Source organism: Triturus cristatus, chromosome 2_2, assembly GCF_964204655.1.
Source record: "Triturus cristatus chromosome 2_2, aTriCri1.1, whole genome shotgun sequence".
In the NCBI taxonomy this organism is placed as follows: Eukaryota; Metazoa; Chordata; class Amphibia; order Caudata; family Salamandridae; genus Triturus; species Triturus cristatus.
In genome coordinates this window covers 242,702,167-242,723,379 of record NC_140582.1, presented here as the reverse complement: position 1 = coordinate 242,723,379, position 21,213 = coordinate 242,702,167, and positions in this window count along the sequence as shown.

Here is a 21,213-nt window from a genome sequence, read left to right as displayed (position 1 = left end):
GATGTTAGAGCTGATGACTGGAGAGTTTGAGTCGTGGAAACAAGGTCTATTTATAATTTTCCAGAACTGGGCATAGTCTTTGTTCTCACCAGCCTCCCTAAGGTCTGCCCATACTTCTTTTTGAAGGGTCCCTTTCCTGATCTTTAATTGATTTTTATAATTTGTTCTGCAGCGAGCAATTTCTACCTTGTCCCTTGGGGTTTTTTTCAGGCTCAGTTTTAGATCTCTTAGCGCTTTGGAACAGGTAGAATCAAACCATCTTGGCGAGGATGACTGCATTGCGGGCTTCTTAGTTGTTAGGAGTCTCTCGATTATTTTAGTCAAGTTCTCAAACGCCTCTACTACTCCTTTGTCCTCTGTGGTGTATTCTAAACAGGTCTCTATGTGGGCTTTCCCTTCATCCACTAATTTGGCATAAAATTCCTGAGGGTTGATCACTGACCACCTTAAGCGTCTTCCTTGGTCTGCTGGTTGAATTTCAGATTGATGAATCAACCCTGGGTCTTTTTTGGTTAAATCATTCCCTTTGAGTTCCATTATAATGGGGTTATGATCACTGTGGGGGCTCCACTCTGTCCAGGTATTTAAGATCTGATCTCTCGCGCTAGTTGAGATCATTATATAATCTATTATAGACCCCCCCCCTCTGCCCTTAAATGTTGGTGTTAGGGATTCGCCTACATTGAGAGCAGCTAAGTCCATAACATGACTGAGGGCAAAGTCTTCTAATAACTTCATCAGAGTTGTTCCCTCTTTACAATGAGAAAAGTGGGGGCCCTTTTCTAATGGGCAAGCTGACCAGTCAGGAGTTGGAGAGAGTAATTTGGGGCATAAATGACAATTAAAATCGCCCATTAACAGAACAGTTGGTTCCGGCCCCTTCGTCCTTTGCTCTAATTCCTCATTTAATCTGCCTTCCAGCTCCGCTAATATTGGAAATTTCCCTTCCACTGGGCCGGAGTTATAAAAATTTACTAACAGTAGACTCTCCCCCTTGTGGAGAAGTCTAACTGTTTGTATGTTGTCTGAGGAACAATCTGGGTAAGACCAGGTACCTTTCAGGTCTAAGTCCACATAGACTACTAGGCCTCCTTTTGCCCTACCCGAGTTTGTTCCTTGTGCGGGTCTAAAAAAACACTTGTAGCCCTCCAATTGACATGGGCCTGAAACCTTTGCCCAAGTTTCTTGGAGTGCTATGACATGGAAGGATTTAATAAATTCTACCCATTCCTTACTTTTGAGTTTGCCTTCCAACCCTGCAATGTTCCAAGAAAGGATGGACAAACCCTCCATCTTATCCTTGCCTTTTGTTGTGGGGGTCAAAGTTAAACTGTCCTCCCCAACTATAGGTAGATCCAAATTGGATGAATTGGTTCCCCTCTGCCTCCGTGGTAAGTCCAATCTCCCAGATTGGGTACTTTCCTCAGTCCCACCTGTGCCCCATGGGTCTAGGCCAGAGCAACCACTGGTAGCCAGGCTTACTACGCTAGTGATTTCTGTGGGTGTGAGTCAATCTATGTCTTCTAATGATTGAAATGGGGCAAATCTATTTGTCCATTGTGCGCGATCTCTGGGGGGATAGGGCTGTTCAGGGCGGCTTACTAGCCTCGGTCTGTGTGGGCGCTGCGCTCTAACCCGCGTCCACCCTCCCTCATCACCCCCAAAATTATTATTATTATTCCTGGGTCTAGGATAAAAATACCCGAGTGGGAGTGCACAAATGGTACTTGTTTGATTCCTATTGGAGTTCTTCAGAATGTACTCAACCAGACTAGTGTCCGTGAAGTGTGCAACTATGCAATCACCTCTAATGTCTTTATTCCTTCCCCCAATCCAGCTTGCCCTTCTTACACTTGCTATCTCTCCTCTCTCCCCCATGTTTAAGGGTCTATGGATATTCAGCCACTTGGAAATTTTGGTGAGCAGTTGATACTGGGTTTCTCTCTCATTAGGCCTGATTTCCGGGACCCCTGCAAAAATAACTACAAAAGGACACTCCTCGGGGGGGAGATCTATGTGTGGGGCATTGTTGTTATAAAAGGGATCAGGGTCTGTAAAACAATTATTACAATCCCCTACCCTCTGGGTACGATCGTCCTGTCTCCATTGCATTAAAGGTTGAGGGATCGGTTTCTCTCTTTGTGTATTACTTACACCTTGATTGTGTCTTCCTCTGGAGTTATCGTTAGTACCCCCTTTAGAGTTTTGGGCAATTTTGGGGGCCTCATGAACCTGGACTATTTCTTGGTGGGAGTGACTGACACAATTATTATTTTGTGCTCTCATTGAGTCTGCCTTATCATTTGTGGTTACCTCAGTTGAATGGGGAGGGGCAAGTGGAGTTTTTATAAGTGTGTGCTCTAGGACTTTAGATAATTTAGTGAGTTCACACATTATTTTATCCACCTTACTTATAATAGGCTTTAGTTGTGTCGTGATGAAGGATTCTAGCTGAATTTTCAAATCCAAAACTACCGTGTCAATCCACCCTGGTGGCGCGAATTCTACTTGTGAGTCATTTATTGCTATTATATGCTCTTGGGTGCATGATAGAGAATTGTCTCTTGGTAGTTCTTTCCGCTGTCTCTGATGTCCCTTATTTCTCCCCAATCGCTTCCTTTTTTTCCTACTGGGCATGTCATTAAGCTCAGAGGTTTCTAAGCCTGCAGTTAGTGCACAGGGGACGTCCTCAATGTCATTGGTTGTTTGGGATGCACTGCCCCGAGTATCTGGGCTATCTACTATTAAGACATCTCTGTAGGGTGTCTGAATGATGGCGTTAAGGTTAGGAGAGGAGGATAAACTCCTTTCCATGCGTTCAATTTCGCCAGTCACTTTCTTGAGCATTAGGTCGATTGCAGTTGGTTTCTTCCCATTTGCAAGGGCGCCCTCCTTCGTGGTTTCCCCCCGAGTTGGTTTAGGGGTAGGTTTTTTGTTTGATTTATTCCCAGCAGAACGAGTGTTGGGATGAGTGGGCATGATTCCCCTGATGTCAAATATATAACTGCTGTTTTTCAAAGGGATTCAGTACCCTGACCAACTTTCCTGCGCAAACAGGTAATACAATACCTGGGTATGTATTCACCGATGCAGGCGCTGGGGCCAAGGGGAGGTGCCCGTCCCGTCCCTCGTCGTCCCCGGACGGCCACAGACGGTCCCGCCCTTGTCCCGGGCTTCTCCCGGCGCAGCCCGCGCGCGGTCCCGCGACGCGGGGGAAGTGCCGGTCTTTTAAGCGCCTCCTAGCGCGGGAAACGATGTCAGCAGGTCTCCTGTCCCAAAGGATGATGGGACTTGTAGTTCGTCCCCTCTCGGCGGCCGCTGGTGGAAATGGCGGCGGCGGAGGACGAGGAACAGCAGCAGCGAGGCAGAGGGCACAAGGTGAGTAGGACTCAGGCACAAGCGCTGAAAGCACGTCTCCAAATCAGCAAGGAGAGGATCCCGCTCAGCAAGGGAAGCGCCGGTTTTTTAAGCGCCTCCTAGCGCGGGAAACGATGTCAGCAGGTCTCCTGTCCCAAAGGATGATGGGACTTGTAGTTCGTCCCCTCTCGGCGGCCGCTGGTGGAAATGGCGGCGGCGGAGGACGAGGAACAGCAGCAGCGAGGCAGAGGGCACAAGGTGAGTAGGACTCAGGCACAAGCGCTGAAAGCACGTCTCCAAATCAGCAAGGAGCTCACTCACGCCTGTCAATCAGAGAGTGAGGGAGTCTGGGGCGGCGTGTTAGAAGAGCTGCCTAATGTATCCATAATGACATCTAAACGCTTGTTCCTCTGCACAAAACCAAGATGTTAGAACCCCTTGATAACTCGATTCTACGATATTTCGAAAAACTAAAGGACCCGGCAGCTCAGGCCGAGTTTACGTATTTCAAATTTGCATCAAATTTGCATCAGCACCACGATCTTTCCAATTGCGACCTTAGAGTGACCGAATCTCAGGTTCTGGAAAGCAGTCCGCTGCCGACAGCCATCCAGCCTCTACAGCCAGGTTCTACTGTGTTCAAAGAAGGTATGGCATATGTTGCTTTGTCACGAGTGAAAACATTATCTGGTTTATTTATGATAGACTTTGATGACTCAAAAGTTAGTGCTGATACAAACTGTGTAAAGGAGTATAACAGATTAAGAAGAACCTATGCTCCTCATTTAGGTCAGTATCCTGTGATTGAAAAACATGTTGTTTGTCGGAAAAGGAAATTTGAGAATATCTGTAATGTGGATGAACAGAACAAAAAAAAAGGACAGTGATGTGATAGCAAGGAAAAAGAAAAAGGACAGTGTTGAAGAGGTTGTTGGTTGCCATTTTGAAAATAGCTCTGGTGTCAACTGCTATGCAAATGTAGTGCTGAATGTTGTATTTTATCTTGAAAAGTTGCTAGAACAGATAATAGTAAATCATGGAAAAAGATTGTGTTCTCTGCTGAGTCTCCTTTATGAGAAGCTGAGTAATGATAAAACTGAAATAGAAAGTGCTACTGATGTTAGAAATCTTTTAGATGTATGTTATGGTTCTACACAGTTTAAAGAAAATGTCCAGCAAGATGCTCAGGAATTCTTAATATATATTTTGAGTGTACTAGAAGATGAAGGAGTAGAAGTAGAAAACTTATTTGGTGTCTCTTACAAATGGGAACATTGCTGTGAAAACTGTATGAACACATGTAGTAGTAATGTTGATTCAGAAAGGTTCATATTTTTACCATTACCACAAAGTAAATCAGTGACTTTTAGTAAATTAGTTAAAGATGCCAATCACAACATGGAATGTTCTGAATGTAAATCAGACATGTTTTCTACATTATTTTTACAGAAATATGGTCAGTATGTAATTTTAATGATGCAACGTTGTAGAGCTGATGGTTCAAAATTGGACACTTTAATAAAGAAGTTTACAGGACAGCAATTATCAATTTCTGGAAAAACTTTTGTTACAGTTGCAATAATTTTTCATGAAGGACCTACTGTAACTTCTGGGCATTACACAGTTTATCTTAAATGTGAAAAAGGCTGGACACTGTGTAATGATTCCCAATTGATTTTCAAGCAACGTTTGCCTTATGATTTACCCAATTCTTACTTAATTTTTCTGAAACCTAAATTTTGAAAACTAAAAACTGCATCTGAAGAAAGCATTTTTTGTAATTTTAAAGGATTATAATTGAAGATATCACTTAAAAAGGATTTTGAAATTACTACTTGGCCTAAAGGAAAAGTAATAAAAACAATTGTGGACTCCTTTGACAGAAATTATTTTGGCATGTGTGCTTTTGCGACAAGGTTTAAAGACGGTTTGTCTAGAAAATTTTTATTCATCTAGAGAAGTACTTGTAATATATATGTAAATTTCTAACAAGGTTTATTTTAGTGAGGAAAGTTTTAGGGCTTTTTTTAAACAATCTTTCAGATTGTTTTTTTTTTGCCCGCTGTTAAATGATGAATACAATTGTTTTCACTATTTTAAGTGAAAAATAAAAAATTCTGAAAACAGCAAAAGAAGGGCAAAAAATTGCTTAGTAAAATATGTAAAAACATGTAATGCTTTTTGTAATGTATGATTGAATATTAATACTTTTTTTCTTTTTTTGCAGAACTGGAAAGAAAAAATAAAAAAAAATTCTGTTCCCTTGCAAAATACTTTTTAAATTTTTTTTTTCGAAAAAATGTATTTTTTTAAAACAATAAGTGAAAAATATTAGTATTACTCAATCCTCCCTTTTCATGCTTCCATTTCTTCACCTCTTTTTGTACATTAAATTTAAAAAAAAAAAATAAAAATTAAAAAAAAAACCTTGGGTGCGCGCACCTCAAAAAAAAAAATAAAAAAAAAATCCCTCAAAAAAAAATTTTGGGGGTTTAGTTTATAAGTGGCTCTTAAAAGAGCCCTTGAGTTAATGGAGGGAAACAGGAAGAGAAAAACGAAAAAAAAGAAAAAACATCTATGGCCTACTTGCACTCATGGGCATCAAATTTTCTCTGAATGAGATCAAGACTGGTCTCACCCACAGAAATAAGTTTACCGCAATCAGTGCAGCGTGTGGACAACCTAGCAAAACAAGGTGGTCCAAAACGAGGTGTGGAAGAAGGCAAAGGCACCACTGCAGAAGAAGTGCTCGGCTGAGCTGCCGAAGATGTGCTCGGCTGAGCTGCTGCAGATGTCGTCGGTAGAGCAGGTGGAGGGTTTGCTCCAGAAGCTCGACGAAAAGTCACTGGATGCATTTTGTCAACATGCCTCAACATAGTGTGAATGCTAAAAGAATATTTCTTGTTAGGATTCCCACGTGACAAGACTTTTTGACAAAGTAAACATGTAACTTTAGGTGCATTTACCTTTTTTTGTCCCTCTGGAAAAGTGAAAAACTGCCATATAAAGCTGTCTTTCTGCTTCCTGTTCCTCTGCCTCTAAAGAGTGTCCTGGTCACTGTCTGAAGATGGTTGCTGTTCAGCCATTGTCTCTCAACAACAGAATAGCTCCTTCTCCAAAGGAATCAGAAATAATAATGAGGGGAGTAGGTGTGGTTTGGGAAGAATCTGGAACTGAAAGTACTTCAAACCAATCAAAAGTGATGATTCTTGATCACATGACTTGCCATGAGGGGATTGGGTGTGGTGTTGAAACAATCAGAAACTGAAAGTATTGATAACCAATAAGAAGTGCTGTTTTATTATGCATATACCCGAGGTGAGCGCACTGCGCAAGCTCCGAGCGCGCACCTCGTGATTACGTATGCGCGAACGCGTAGGAGCGCATGTGCATACGTCATATGCGCGTACATAGCGCGCATACGTTGAACACGCGTATACGCGACCGTTATTGCGCGTAATTTTAGCGTATGCGGAAGTAAACTGCGTGGAGCGCGTAGGACGCACGCACGCATGCGTACGTACGTACGCATACGTACTGGGTGCGCGCTCCCAGCTCGCACTACAACGTATATTTGCGTACGTAAATAACGTACGGCGGTATTCATAAAAAACTTACGAAATTGTACTAGGAGCGCGCTCAGAGCGCGCACTCCAAGAATTTATATAAAAAAAAAAAGAGGAGAAAAATTCATTGCAAAAAATAAAAAAACTGTTCAACTCTTTCCTAATTGAAATTTAAAAAAAAAAGCAAAAACAAATAAAAAGATACAGATAATATATAAATGAATACTTAGGAATTTTATTTTTAATATAACATTTTTTTTTTAATTAAATAATACAAAAATTAGCATTTAAAAAACCGTACCAATTCACTGAAAAAACCAAAGGTTTCACACACGTTATAGTTAGGAATTAGCATTTAAAAAACATTGCAAATTCACTGAAAAAACCATAGGTTTCACACATGTTATAGTTAGCTGGACATTTCACTCGTGAAAAACCAATGAAATTCCCCCGTTATAGTTAGTTCAGCTAACTATAACTCGCGCCCCCGCAATGCACTGCTGTTGACGTCACATATTACATCACTCATGACATGGTCAGTGACATCACTCATGACATCACTGATGACATCTCAAATGACATCACTGATGACATCACTGATGACATCATCCTTGTGACAGAGTGGCAGACCTCCTCTCACCCTAATATAACCTTTGATACACACATTCAAAAATAGAGACTAAAATTTTCAAAAAAATGGACATACCAATACCAGTTACAACAACCTCTTGAGTAATTCTAAGATCCACATACACATCCACTCATTCACCAACAGTCCTATACAGTCACTCATACATGTACTCACTCATCATATGTACTCATACACCTATACATCCTGTTACACAATGCCACTCATCCACAGAGTTACTGACACATATAGTCACTCATGAAAATAAAGAAAGAAACATACATTTACTTGCATATACATTTATACACACACCACCACACTTACTTCTATGGGAACTTACACATACTTAGTCTTTTAAACAATCACTTATAGAAACACATACTTATTCATACAGGAACTCTTTCAATCTCTCTCACATATACTCAGTTATATACACCAATAGTCACATATACTAGTTTAAAACATATGTAGTTACTCATAGAGACACTATTGAGACAGTCATTCACTCACTAACACACCCATGCACACACTCTTCCACCCATACAGTCCTGCAGACATGCTGTCTTCAACACATACAAACAGTGAGTCACTCATTCATGTACCTATGCAGTACGTAATACCCCCCACCGAACCATACACACACTCACACTGATACTAAAAAAAACAACTAATAACCTATATAAACACCCATGTAGCTACTCACCAACCCATGCAGCCACTTATACACAAAGTGAGTGACTGATAAAGATATTTACATATTTAAACATTACTCAGTAAGCCATGTATTCACTAAGATACACTTAATCAGTCAGTTATACAATCAATTTTTCAAAAACAAATCATCCATTTAGACACTTATATACCCATTTATTCTTCCATCGTCCGTGAGATATACATATATAAAACATATTTAATTTTCAGAAAAATATACATTCACTGGATGATGTCATCAGTGATGTCATTTGAGATGTCATCAGTGATGTCATGAGTGATGTCACTGACCATGTCATGAGTGATGTAATATGTGACGTCAACAGCAGTGCATTGCGGGGGCGCGAGTTATAGTTAGCTGAACTAACTATAACGGGGGAATTTCATTTTTTTTTTACGAGTGAAATGTCCAGCTAACTATAACATGTGTGAAACCTATGGTTTTTTCAGTGAATATATATATATATATATATATATATATATTATCTACTGGCGGTCGCCAGTAGATAGTTATAGTTAGGACCCTGTTTCCATAGGAAATCCGCAACATTCTATTTGGAATAACTTTGGCGCCGGTCGATGAATCCTCGCGAAATTTTCAAAATAGGTGGGGCGCTACGCTCCACTCCTACCCTGAAAGTCTCGGGGGGATTCGTCAAGCGGGGGCTGAGAAAAAAGGGGGGTCCCAAAACGCGTTTTTCCCATGCATTTTTCCATAGGACCTTTAGACACAGCTACAGCCCGAACGGCTGAACAGAGTTACTTGAAATTTGGCAGAGAGGTAGTCCTCAGGTCAAGGAAGTGCCTTTTGTAGGTCTGGTGTAAATCTGTTCAGTAGTTCCTGAGAAAATAGCATTTAAATCAATATATATATGTGGGCGGAGCCTAACCACACATCTCATCCTGAGATCTGATTGGCTGTCAGCACTTCATCCAAGAAGTGTTGGCAGCCATCTTGGGACCAATATACATGATAGCACCTCATTAAAAAGCATTGCAGTTAATAGAAGATTTTAAGACTTTAGTTACATTATAAATCATTTGTTGATGGTACCATACTCATTTTAGGAATTGTGGTATGTTCTAAGGTGATTTCACCATGTGAAAAAGCCTTCTGCTGGGATATCATGATTGAGAGAAAAATATTTTCTCATGCTTTTACCACAGAGGTTTGGAAGGTGATCTATAAGCTAAACTGAGAGCTTATTTTCTGTAAATTCACATTATTTTTCTCAGTCATGTGAGAATGAAGTCTGACATTCTCAGTAAAACATGTACATCCAACAAGGGCAGAGACTGTCAGTTGATTCCTTTGTGTTCTACTGCAGCTTTCCAGAGTGTTCCAAAGAACTACTAGAGCGCTAACAGTCCTACTTATGATAAACGTATGGCACACCTGAAGCCATCTTGCTTGGATTAAAGTGGTAACTCTTAAAACATTTAATTTAAAAAGGAACAAAATGAGGTGGTTCATTTTTCCATAAAAAGTATGATTAGTGCTGCAGAAAGAAAAATTAGGGCACATTTTGAGTGACTTCTCAAATCCTGGCATGCAGACTGAAACATGCACTTTCAATACCAGCAGCAGTTTTCCCTGGTGAGCAGTAGCTTTACTACAGTGATCTAATGAGCAAAAAGAGTGCTAACATTCTGATTTTATGGCAAATGTGCGACACATTTGAATGCCTTCTTGATGGAATCAAAGTAAAAAACTGAAAGTATTTCCTACTGAGGAGACTGCAGTAAATGAGGAAATTAGGAAACTTCATAACAAATAAGTCTCCCAAGATGGCCACCAGAGACAAAAGAGCCCAAATGTAGCCCAAATATCACCCAGATGTAGCCCAAGTATAGCCCAATGACAGAATGTCCAAGAATGTTCTTAAAAACAACTAGAGCACTTACTGTCTTCATTATGACAAAAGTATGGCACACCTGAAGCCAATCTTGATTGGAATAAACTGGTAACACTTAAAACATTTAATTTAAAAAGGAACACAATGAGGGGGTTCATTTTGCCATAGAAATTATGATTAATGCTGAAGAAAGAAAATGAGGGCACATTTTGAGTGACTTCTCAAATCCTCTTCTATTTCATTAAAAAACTCTGACATGCAGACTGAAACATGCACTTTTAATACCAGGAGCAGACTTCCATGGTGAACAGTAGTTTTACTACAGTGATCTAATGAGCAACTAGAGTGCTAACATTCAGAATTCATGGCAAATGTGTGACATATCTGAATACCTTCATGATGGAATCAAAGTAAAAAACTGAAAGCATTTCCGACTGAGGAGACTGCAGTACATGAGGAAATTAGGAAACTTCATAACAAATAAATCTCCCAAGATGGCCACCGGAGACAAAAGAGCCCAAATGTAGCCCAAAATCACCCAGATATAGCCCAAATATAGCCCAATGACAGAAGTGTGCAAAACACTTATTATTTTGTGTTTTTGCAGTGTTATATAGTGCAGACTTGTCAGGTATTGGAGTGCTTTACATGAGCATTGGTTACATCACACAAGAACAAATTCATTTTGGTTGTAGACATGGGGAGACTAAGTGATTTGACCAGAATCACAGAATGTCGAGCTGAAGCAGAAACTTCAACCTGGTTCCCCAGTTGCAAAGTCTGCAGTTCTGGAAGTAACACCACATCCTCTCCCCTAAGTGCAACATTTAATCAAGTTGTCAACTAGATAAAAAAACATAAAGATAACAAATAATTTAAAAGTGCTTTGTCGCTATTTGAAAACTCAGAAAATATGTCCTTATTTTAGTCTTTTAGAGCACTAACCATAATTTTGATGCCAATAAGACCCTCTCATATATGTAATTTCTAAAGGAATGCTCTAGGTATTACAGTTTTGATTACATCAAGATGATGTCAGGCGTTCCACACTTTTGTAATAAATATAGAATGTTAGCAATCTAGTTGTTCATTAGGATACTGTTGAGAGGCAGAGGCCAGGGGCACGGACTCTGAAAATTGAAGGCAGGTAGGAGGGTGCAAAGGCAACAATTTAACCACACTGAGCAGGCAGGAAGGGCCGTGGAAGCACAACAGACTATGGAGGGCAGTGGAAAGGGGGGCAGGGGCAACAAACCAACAATACAGGACTTGCAAGAGAGGCTGTTGGAGGGAAGATCTATTACGGGTCAAGGAAGCTAGGGGCGGTCCCCAGAGCCCCGGGAGCCACCACAGAACTGAGCAGGAGAGTGAGTCAGGGACAAAAGGGGCACCTTAATTTGAGCCGGGGTGCCTAGGAACGCTTGCTCCAAAAATGAAGAAAACAGACATATGAGACATGGAATTGGAGGAAGAATACAATGGCAGTTTAATGAGAAGATGCAACTTCAAAGAAACCGCAGAATAGAGACATAAAGTACAAAATACAGAATCCAGATAATCATACAGCTGTCATGATATTCTCTGTATCTCAATTAATGGACTGACAGAGAGAGAGAGAAAACACATCTATAAATGCATCATGAGAAACAAGTTACACCAAGGAAAATGTTACCTAGGGACACTCACATTTACTCTTAGAGCAAGCATTCCTGCAATTACAATACAACATCTTTTAAATGCAAAAGTAAAGAGAACAATGGTTAAACATAACATGACATTTCATATAGGTAAAATAGAATAAGATACTTCAAGCAAAGCAGAGCAAGACATTTTAAGCAAAGGAAGACAAGAGCTCCCAGTTCTTTGGGAAAACCTGCACAGCCTGTTAACCTACATACAGACGGCGAGGTTGTCCGTCGATATCTGTGGGTGCTCCCTTTTTATATCATTTTGTGGGCTCCTTTGCACGCTACATCTACCTACGTATGCTACCCAAAAGCTTCGTCTGCAGATTTTACCAGACATTTCGTCATTTACCCACTTAATGCTGACAATGGACTGGGTGAAAAGGTCAGTCTCTCAGGCCAATCGCTTATAGTAAGTTCCATAGAGCAAGCAGAAAATAATGGGTATTGTACAGGAATTCAATATATTCATGTATAAAATCTCCTCAGTTCTCCTAACTTGACGCTCTGCGGTTGCCACTTCCTTAAAAGCGGGAAACCTGCCCAGGAAGCAAGTACCAGTCCAGGATGCAGCCTACTGTATGTCGACAGCTTCAGGGGGATGTTGAACTTTGATACCGAGCACGGAGCACTCGGGTAGGGTGGGGGCTACTAGTTTGGAGCAGAAGGCCTCGCAGACCTGCCTTCAGACTGCTATACACTAAAATTGCAGAGCTATGGTCAATTTAACAAAGAGGCCTACATATTGAACAGAAGGGCCTACACAGGGGTTTTATGCTGGCTGAGTGGTAAGGATGTCTCAGGATAATTATATAGCAACACAGGACCCGCTGGTCAATTTAATACGGCCTACAAATGCGGCTGGCAGGGCAAGGACAAGGGTCTCATACTTCAGGTGTGGACAGAACGGGCCAGGGGCCCCCTGTGATACAAAATCTACCCTCCTTCAAGGCTGTGGCAATGTAATAGACCATTGTGGGCAGAAGGAAGAGGCAATGGTAGTACAACCATACATGCCAACAGACCCGATTCAGCCAGGAAACGTCCAATGTTTTTAAGCTCAAATGGGCTTTATTTGATCTGTCTCCTGTCTACAATATCCTCTTTTTCAATGTAACTCAAAGGGGAAAATCAATACCCCAGTTTTTTTTCAAAATCTCCCTCTTACCAAGTTCAAAATGTTCGCAAGTATGGTACATTGGATCATGGAAGGAAATGGGATAGGGACATGGACTTGGATAACAGAGGACAGGAGAGACATGGAGAGGTGCACCAAACTGACCCTGCAGGGCAGGCATCAGGGTTTCCAGCAGCACAATACACCACACAGGGCATGCAGGACGGGAGTGCAGCACAACAATCCATAGAAAGCAAGAGGGAGGGGACAGGACCATGCACATGGACAACAGAGAACAGAGGGGCAAGAGGCAATGGTAGCTAGCTGACCATAATGGACAGACAGGAGAGAAGGCTGCAGCATAACAGACCATAAAGGGCAGGAGGGACGGATCTGGGGCATTACAATGGAACAGACAAGCCAGGAGGGAGGGAGTAGGGGTCTGCACATGTAAACAGAGGGCTGGGGGCAAGGGGGCAGGGCAGGAGCAGCAAGATGGCCATGGAGGTCAGGCAGGATGGGCACTAGAAGCAAGACACAACATGAAGAGCAACAGTGAGACTGTGATGGCATACACACAGACCATGGAGGGAAGGTGGGAGGGGGTCAGGGGCAGCTAACTGACCACACAGGGAAGGTGGGAGGGGCCATGGCAGCACAGAAGACCATGCATGGCAAGTGGGAGGGTTAGTGGCAGCACAATGGCTATGATGGGCAAGAAGGAGGGTGCAGGGGCATGCACAAAGGACGATGGAGGATAGAAGGGAGGGTTAGGACCTGTGCACAGACAAGAAAGTTCAGGGGAAGGGGCCTCACAACAGACCACACGGGGCAGGCAGGAGGAGCAGTTGCAGCACAACAGACCAGGGAGGGCAGAAGGGTGTGGCAGTACAATGGACCATGTAGGACAGGAGGAAGAGGATAGAGGCATGGCATGTGGACAGGCAGGGTGGAGGTGGCAGGGACAGGTTACAGTCATCTGACAATGCTAGGCAGGTGGAAGGGGAGTGGCAGCTCAACAGAACACTCAGAGTAGATAGGAGTGGCAGGTCCATGGGACATGGTGGGCAAAAAGGATGGAGCAGGGGCATTCACAAAGACATCGGAGGGCAGGGGGAAGGAGAATAGGGGCAGCAAGCTAAGCACAGAGTTTAAGCAGGAGGTCAATGATGGGGCATAGAATTGGGCAATGGAAGGCAGGAGGAGTGGACTGGTACATCATACTAAATTGAGGGCAGTGGCAGCACATCAGACCATGCATGGCAGGAGGGAGGAGGCTAGTCCATGGATTCACACAACAGAGGATAGGGAGGAGGGGGATGGGGCAGCAAGCTAACTGTTCAGAGAAGGCGGGTATTAGAAACTTTATTGTTTTTAAAACATTTTGTCTGTGCAAACTACTTAAAATATGAACAAGTATGCAGCATAATCTCACTTTTATTCAGGAAGAAGAAGACGTTAGTGACTGTGACTCCGGGCTCACTTGGCAAAAACACCCCCTGACCCTCCACCCCCTATCGCAAAATGTAATGCCCGTGAAAAGGGTAGGTGAACACATTGTTATATAGAACATAGTCCTGAGAGCACGATTGAAAATGAAAACTAGATATAGTGTATGGTATAAACTATGCACCAAAAAGTTTGATATAAGATGAACCAGGCGTGAAATATAATATGCAATACATTGTGCGCAATGACAGATTCATTGGAGAGCGCGAGATAGCACAGGCACTAGCGCGTGCTATGCGATATGCGCCTTGGAGTGTAATATGCACAGGGCAGTGTTGTGTAACCTAACTAGTCTCTAAAGTTGTAATATAAAATATGTGCTGGGGAGTGTAACGTTGCATATGCACTGTGACAAAGATATGGATCCCAAATTGTAATATGTATGGCATAGCACTGTGCGTTATAACATAGGCATCGAGGAAGGCACGTTAGATGGGGCAATATAACCCGTGCGAAGACAAGTGTAGCATGACATTTTCACGGGGTGGTGTTACAGTGCACATGGGCTAGAGAGTGTCATAGCATATGCACTAGCTAGTGGAATACAATACAGAGGTGTGTGGCACTCGGCAGGCAATGGTGGGTGTAACACAGCATTGGGCTCTGTCAGGAGCGCGCTGTGACTCGCAAGTGATGTTCGTCCCCTTTCCAGAGAGTAAAATAAAAAGTATTACACATCCGGCAGTGGATGTGTGTTTTATTAACTGTGAGGGGGGTTTCTTGCATAGTTTTGGTCGAATTTTTGTCGAATCCCCTTTGAATGGCTTGGTGTGCATGTGTATTAAATGTGCCCGTCAATAGCTACCCATGTTTGTATAAATAAACGACAAGGGTGTCTACCGGGATTAGGCACGGTAGAGCATCAGACATGTCAGAGCTTCACTAGTGGTGTAAATACATTCCACGTGGATTAATTGCATGCATAGTCGCCTTTTAATGAATATCACGCAAATCGTCATGGTGATAGGTACGTACGGTTTGTCCAGCATGTCCTAGGTGTGTCTATAAATATATATTTTTTAAAAATAATAAAAAACAGTGGCCGGCCCTGGGGATTGGGGTCAAAAAAATATAATTAGGAGACAGGCCCTGGGGGATGGGGTCATCAGGGCCAATAAATTAGAATAAGAAGGGGAACCACACAGCCCCCCTTCTTAAAAAAATAAAATAAATAAAAGACTGGCATCGTGCCGGAGGCCATGCCCCCTCCATGCAGCACTCTGCAAACGCGCCCCCAACAGGCATCTCCAGTATGCGCCAGGGAGCTGCGCTGCAGACAGGTGTTCTGAGGCCAAGCCCCTTTTTACACCTCTCTGCAACACAGCTCTGTGGCGCTTACTGGAGGTACCTAGTGGTCTAGTGTGACCCTAGGGACCCTTAGGATTCAAGGGGACTTAATCTCTCAACTTAGAACAGCCACAGGGCGCGTTTACACAGTGGTGAAGGGAGGGGACGGGGCCTGAGGTGACGTGTGCAAACACGCACCATGGCACGTTTTAAATTGGGGATATAATTTCCCTTCAATACTGAGGGCCCCTGGGGGCTAACTAGCCCACCAAGTGCTTCCAGTAAGCGCCACTGAGCTGCATTGCAGAGAGGTGGTCCAGGCCGTGCCACTTTTTACACCTCTCTGCAACGCAGCTCTGTGGCACTTACTGGAGGTACCTAGTGGGCTAGTTGGACCCTAGGGACCCTCAGGACTCAAATGAACTTAATCTCCCAACTAAAAATGGACACAGGGCGTGTTTACACAATGGTGAAAGGAGGGGACGGGGCCTGAGTTAACGTGTGCAAAAACGCCCTGTGGCCTGTTTTAAGAGGTAGTTTTAATCCCCATGCCCTATTATATACTAGGGGCTTATAGAGGAGGTAAGGCTAATCACAGGGGGACCCCAACGCATAATGTTCCCTAGTGTATGTAGGTGTTTTCACTGTATTCTAAGTGTCTTTTAACATAGCACTGGCTCTAGGACTGGTTAGTCAGACTCAGTTACCACCAGTATCCGTCTGAAAAAGTTGAGGGTACAGGATGATTTTGCAACAAGGCTTCTTTCTGCTCTTCTTTTTGTTCTTTCTGCACGTTATCCTTCTTCCTGCACTTATCTTCGTATTTGAGGACTTCTGTTGCTTCTTTCTGCACTTCTTTTGTTTCTTTCTGTGCATTTTTTCTTCTTTCTTCACATGTCCTATCTCTGTAGGCATAGTTAGAAATTAGCATTTAAAAAACCTTTGAAATTAACAGAAAAAACCATAGGTTTCAGGCACGTTATAGTTAGGAATTAGCATTTAAAAAACCTCAGAAATTCACTGAAAAAACCATAGGTTTCAGGGGTGTTATAGTTAGCTGGACTTTTCACTTGTACAAAACCATTGAAATTCCCCCGTTATAGTTAGTTCAGCTAACTATAACTCGCGCGCCCGCAATGCACTGCTGATGACGTCACATATTACATCACTCATGACATGGTCAGTGACATCACTCATGACATCACTGATGACATCTCAAATGACATCACTGATGACATCACTGATGACATCATCCTTGTGATAGAGTGGCAGACCTCCTCTCACCCTAATATAACCTTTGATACACACATTCAAAAATAGAGACTAAAATTTTCAAAACAATGGACATACCAATACCAGTTACAACAACCTCTTCAGTAATTCTAAGATCCACATACACATCCACTCATTCACCAACAGTCCAATACAGTCACTCATACATGTACTCACTCATCATATGTACTCATACACCTATACATCCTGTTACACAATGCCACTCATCCATAGAGTTACTCACACACATAGTCACTCATGCTAATAAAGAATCAAACATACATTTACTTGCATATACAGTTATACACACACCACCACACTTACTTCTACGGAAACTTACACATACTTAGTCTTTTAAACAATCACTTATAGAAACACATACTTATTCATACAGGAACTCTTTCAATCTCTCATTCTCACATATACTCACATATATACACCAATAGTCACATATACTAGTTTAAAACATATGTAGTTACTCATAAAGACACTATTGAGACAGTCATTCACTCACTAACACACCCATACACACACTCATCCACCCATACAGTCCTGCACACATACTGTGTTCAACACATACAAACAGTGAGTCACTCATTCATGCACCTATGCACTACGTAATACCCCCACCGAACCATGCAGACACTCAGACTGATACTCAAAAAACCAACTAATAACCTATATAGACACCCATGTAGCTACTCACCAACCCATGCAGCCACTTATACACAAAGTGAGAGACTGATACAGATATTTACATATTTAAACATTACTCACTAAGCCATGTATTCACTATGATACACTTAATCAGTCAGTTACACAATCAATTTTTCAAAAACAAATCATCCATTTAGACACATATATACCCATTTATTCTTCCATCGACCTTGAGATATACATATATAAAACATATTTAATTTTCAGAATAACACACATTCACTGGATGATGTCATCAGTGATGTCATCAGTGATGTCATTTGAGATGTCATCAGTGATGTCATGAGTGATGTCACTGACCATGTCATGAGTGATGTAATATGTGACGTCATCAGCAGTGCATTGCGGGCGCGCGAGTTATAGTTAGCTGAACTAACTATAACGGGGGAATTTCAATGGTTTTGTACAAGTGAAAAGTCCAGCTAACTATAACACCCCTGAAACCTATGGTTTTTTCAGTGAATATATATATATATATTACCTACTGGCGGTCGCCAGTAGGTAGTTATAGTTAGGACCACGTTTCCATAGGAAAACCTCAACATTCTATTTTGAATAACTTTGGCGCCGGTCGACGAATCCTCGCGAATTTCTCAAAATAGGTGGGGCGCTACGCTACGCTCCTACCCTGAAAGTCTCGGGGGGATCCGTCAAGCGGGGGCTGAGATAAAAGGGGGGTCCCAAAACGCGTTTTTCCCATGCATTTTTCCATAGGACCTTTAGAACGAGCTACAGCCCGAACGGCTGAACAGAATTACTCAAAATTTGGCAGAGAGGTAGTCCCTAGGTCAAGGAAGTGCCTTTTGTAGGTTTGGTGTAAATCTGTTCAGTAGATTCTGAGAAAATAGCCTTTAAATCAATATATATATCTGAGCCCGCTTACGGTACGCTTACCGTACGCTTACGGTAAGCGTACGGTGGCGTGCGCGAGCGCGATTCTGATTGGCTCTTAGATCTTAGTAAACATTCGAATCGGTCGAAACCAGGAAGCGGCGGCCGCCATTTTGTGTATTTCACTCTGAAAAAAAAGAGTGAAAACAAGGAAAGGGGGCAATGAGGAGAGTTACAGACCCCCTAACATTTGTAAGGGGGTCAAAGAAGGACAGAAAAGTACAAAGAAAACATTTATTGATTTTAAAAAAAATCACGGGGTACGCGTACGGTAAGCTTACGGTAAGCGTACGGTAGAAAAAAAAAAAAAAAAAAAATGAAAATCAGATTTAAGTGTTTAGATATTAGGGGGCTCTAAAAAGAGCCGTTGTGTTTATGAAATGATTTTTTAGTGGTACCTACAAGTAAGTACCGATGCAGAGTCTAAGGTTCAAGAGGAAGACTCTGTTCCCTTCATCATTGAAGTGCACACCATCTCCTCTATAAATGTCTTGCATGTCATAACGCAAGTTGTTGTGGTAAATGGCACCCATACCATAGTCACGGAGGAAAGCAGAAACAGATTTGTTGACGTGCTTTCTTGCTTTGTCATCGCACCGCGTGCCCACCGTGCGTGCACGGCACTAACTGCGTAAAGTGGGCGCGCGGTGCGCGAAGCGCACCGCGTGCTCACTGTGCGCGCACGGTGTGCGAAGCGCACCGTGCGCGCACGGAACGAACTGCGTTAAGTGGGCGCGCACGCCACGAATGGCGTAAAGTAACTTAGCATTTAAAAAACCGTACAAATTCACTGAAAAAACCATAGGTTTCACACACGTTATAGTTAGGAATTAGCATTTAAAAAACCTTGCAAATTCACTGAAAAAACCATAGGTTTCACACATGTTATAGTTAGCGGAAATTTTACTGATAAAAAACCAATGAAATTCCCCCGTTATAGTTAGTGCAGGCAACTATAACTCACGCAACCGCAATCTTCTGCTGATGACATATGTGTCTTTATGAAAAAAAAATATTTGTAATATATGTATAGCTAAAAATGTATGGAAGAAGACATGGGCAAATAAGTGTCTAAATACAGTATTAGCATCAGCAGAGGATTGCGGTCGCGTGAGTTATAGTTGCCTGCACTAACTATAACGGGGGAATTTCATTGGTTTTTTATCAGTAAAATTTCCGCTAACTATAACATGTGTGAAACCTATGGTTTTTTCAGTGAATATATATATATATATATATATATATATATATATATATATATATATATATATATATATATAACATAACGTAAACCACAACATCCACAGTAAAAGTACCTGTGAATCACAACATGCACGGTGATTATATAGTCAGCCAAACCCCAAGGATGTCAATACAAGGCCACAATTCTCACCTCATATGATAATTAGAGGAATAATATGTCAGCGCTCACAGTCAAAAAGGTCTCTCAATAGGAGTAAGTAAAATGCGTCCAAGTTCCTAGCATGGGAGATTGCATAGCATTAGCAGTAATTATGAATAGAGATTTATAATACATATCAAATTTAGTAAATTGAGCAAGAGTCACAGCGCCGTATATAAAAAACAATTTACAAGAAGGATCTTACCTGACGCGTAAGTCACAAAAGAATATTTATTCAGCATGTATCATCCTTAAATAATACACCCCACAATAGGGGTAGCAATTTTCCTGGCCAATATCCTAGCAAGAAAGGACACATAACCCAATTACACATTTAAAATCGGGAATATGTGTTACATGTACTAATATCTCATGTAACCTAACGTGATTACAACGATCCCCAGTGACCAGCAATACAATCGGTGCCTAACATTTATACACTATGATGATGCTAATCAACATGGCCTGACAAAAACAATTATCATAATGTAGCAACACAGTACATGCTACACCTGCATGAACAAAGTCAAAATTCCGTATTCGCATTCATCAATAAAGTATATTATAAAGTGGTAACCACGAAGTAGAGCTCTATGAACAAAGTCAAAATTCTGTATTCACATTCACCAATAAAGTATATCATAAAGTGGTAACCGCTATGTAGAGCTCTATGATAAGATGTTGGGTAATAAATCTCATAATCCGATAAAAGATGTTATAAAGTGGTGCCCTCTATATAGAGTACCCTAATGCATAAACATAAACGTCACCAGAGAGAGCATATGACCATATCTATTGTGCGGTCTTGTCCGGAAACCTATAATCACCACAAGTCTACCTGATAACATCCCACACACCAATACAAAAAATCACAATGCTCAGCGCCAGAACACATGTTCTGAAGGGGCCAGAGAATCACCAATACCCAGCGCTCATACCCGTATTACTGAGGAGCCACCACCCTGCAATTCCCTGACCTAAGTTCTCAACCATGAACAGCCCTCAGTCTAACCTTGATAAGATAAATCCACAATTGACAGCAATTCTCTCTTGTGTGAGGATTTTATCCGTCATCGTGTTGCTCATTGGAATTCATGTTCGAAGTGTTCCGGGTATGCCTATATGTGGGCCACGTACTCACTATACCACTGGATTCAGGATATACATTACTGATGAGGCTTAAGTAGTGCAAAATGATCGGGAGTTAATTCTTTT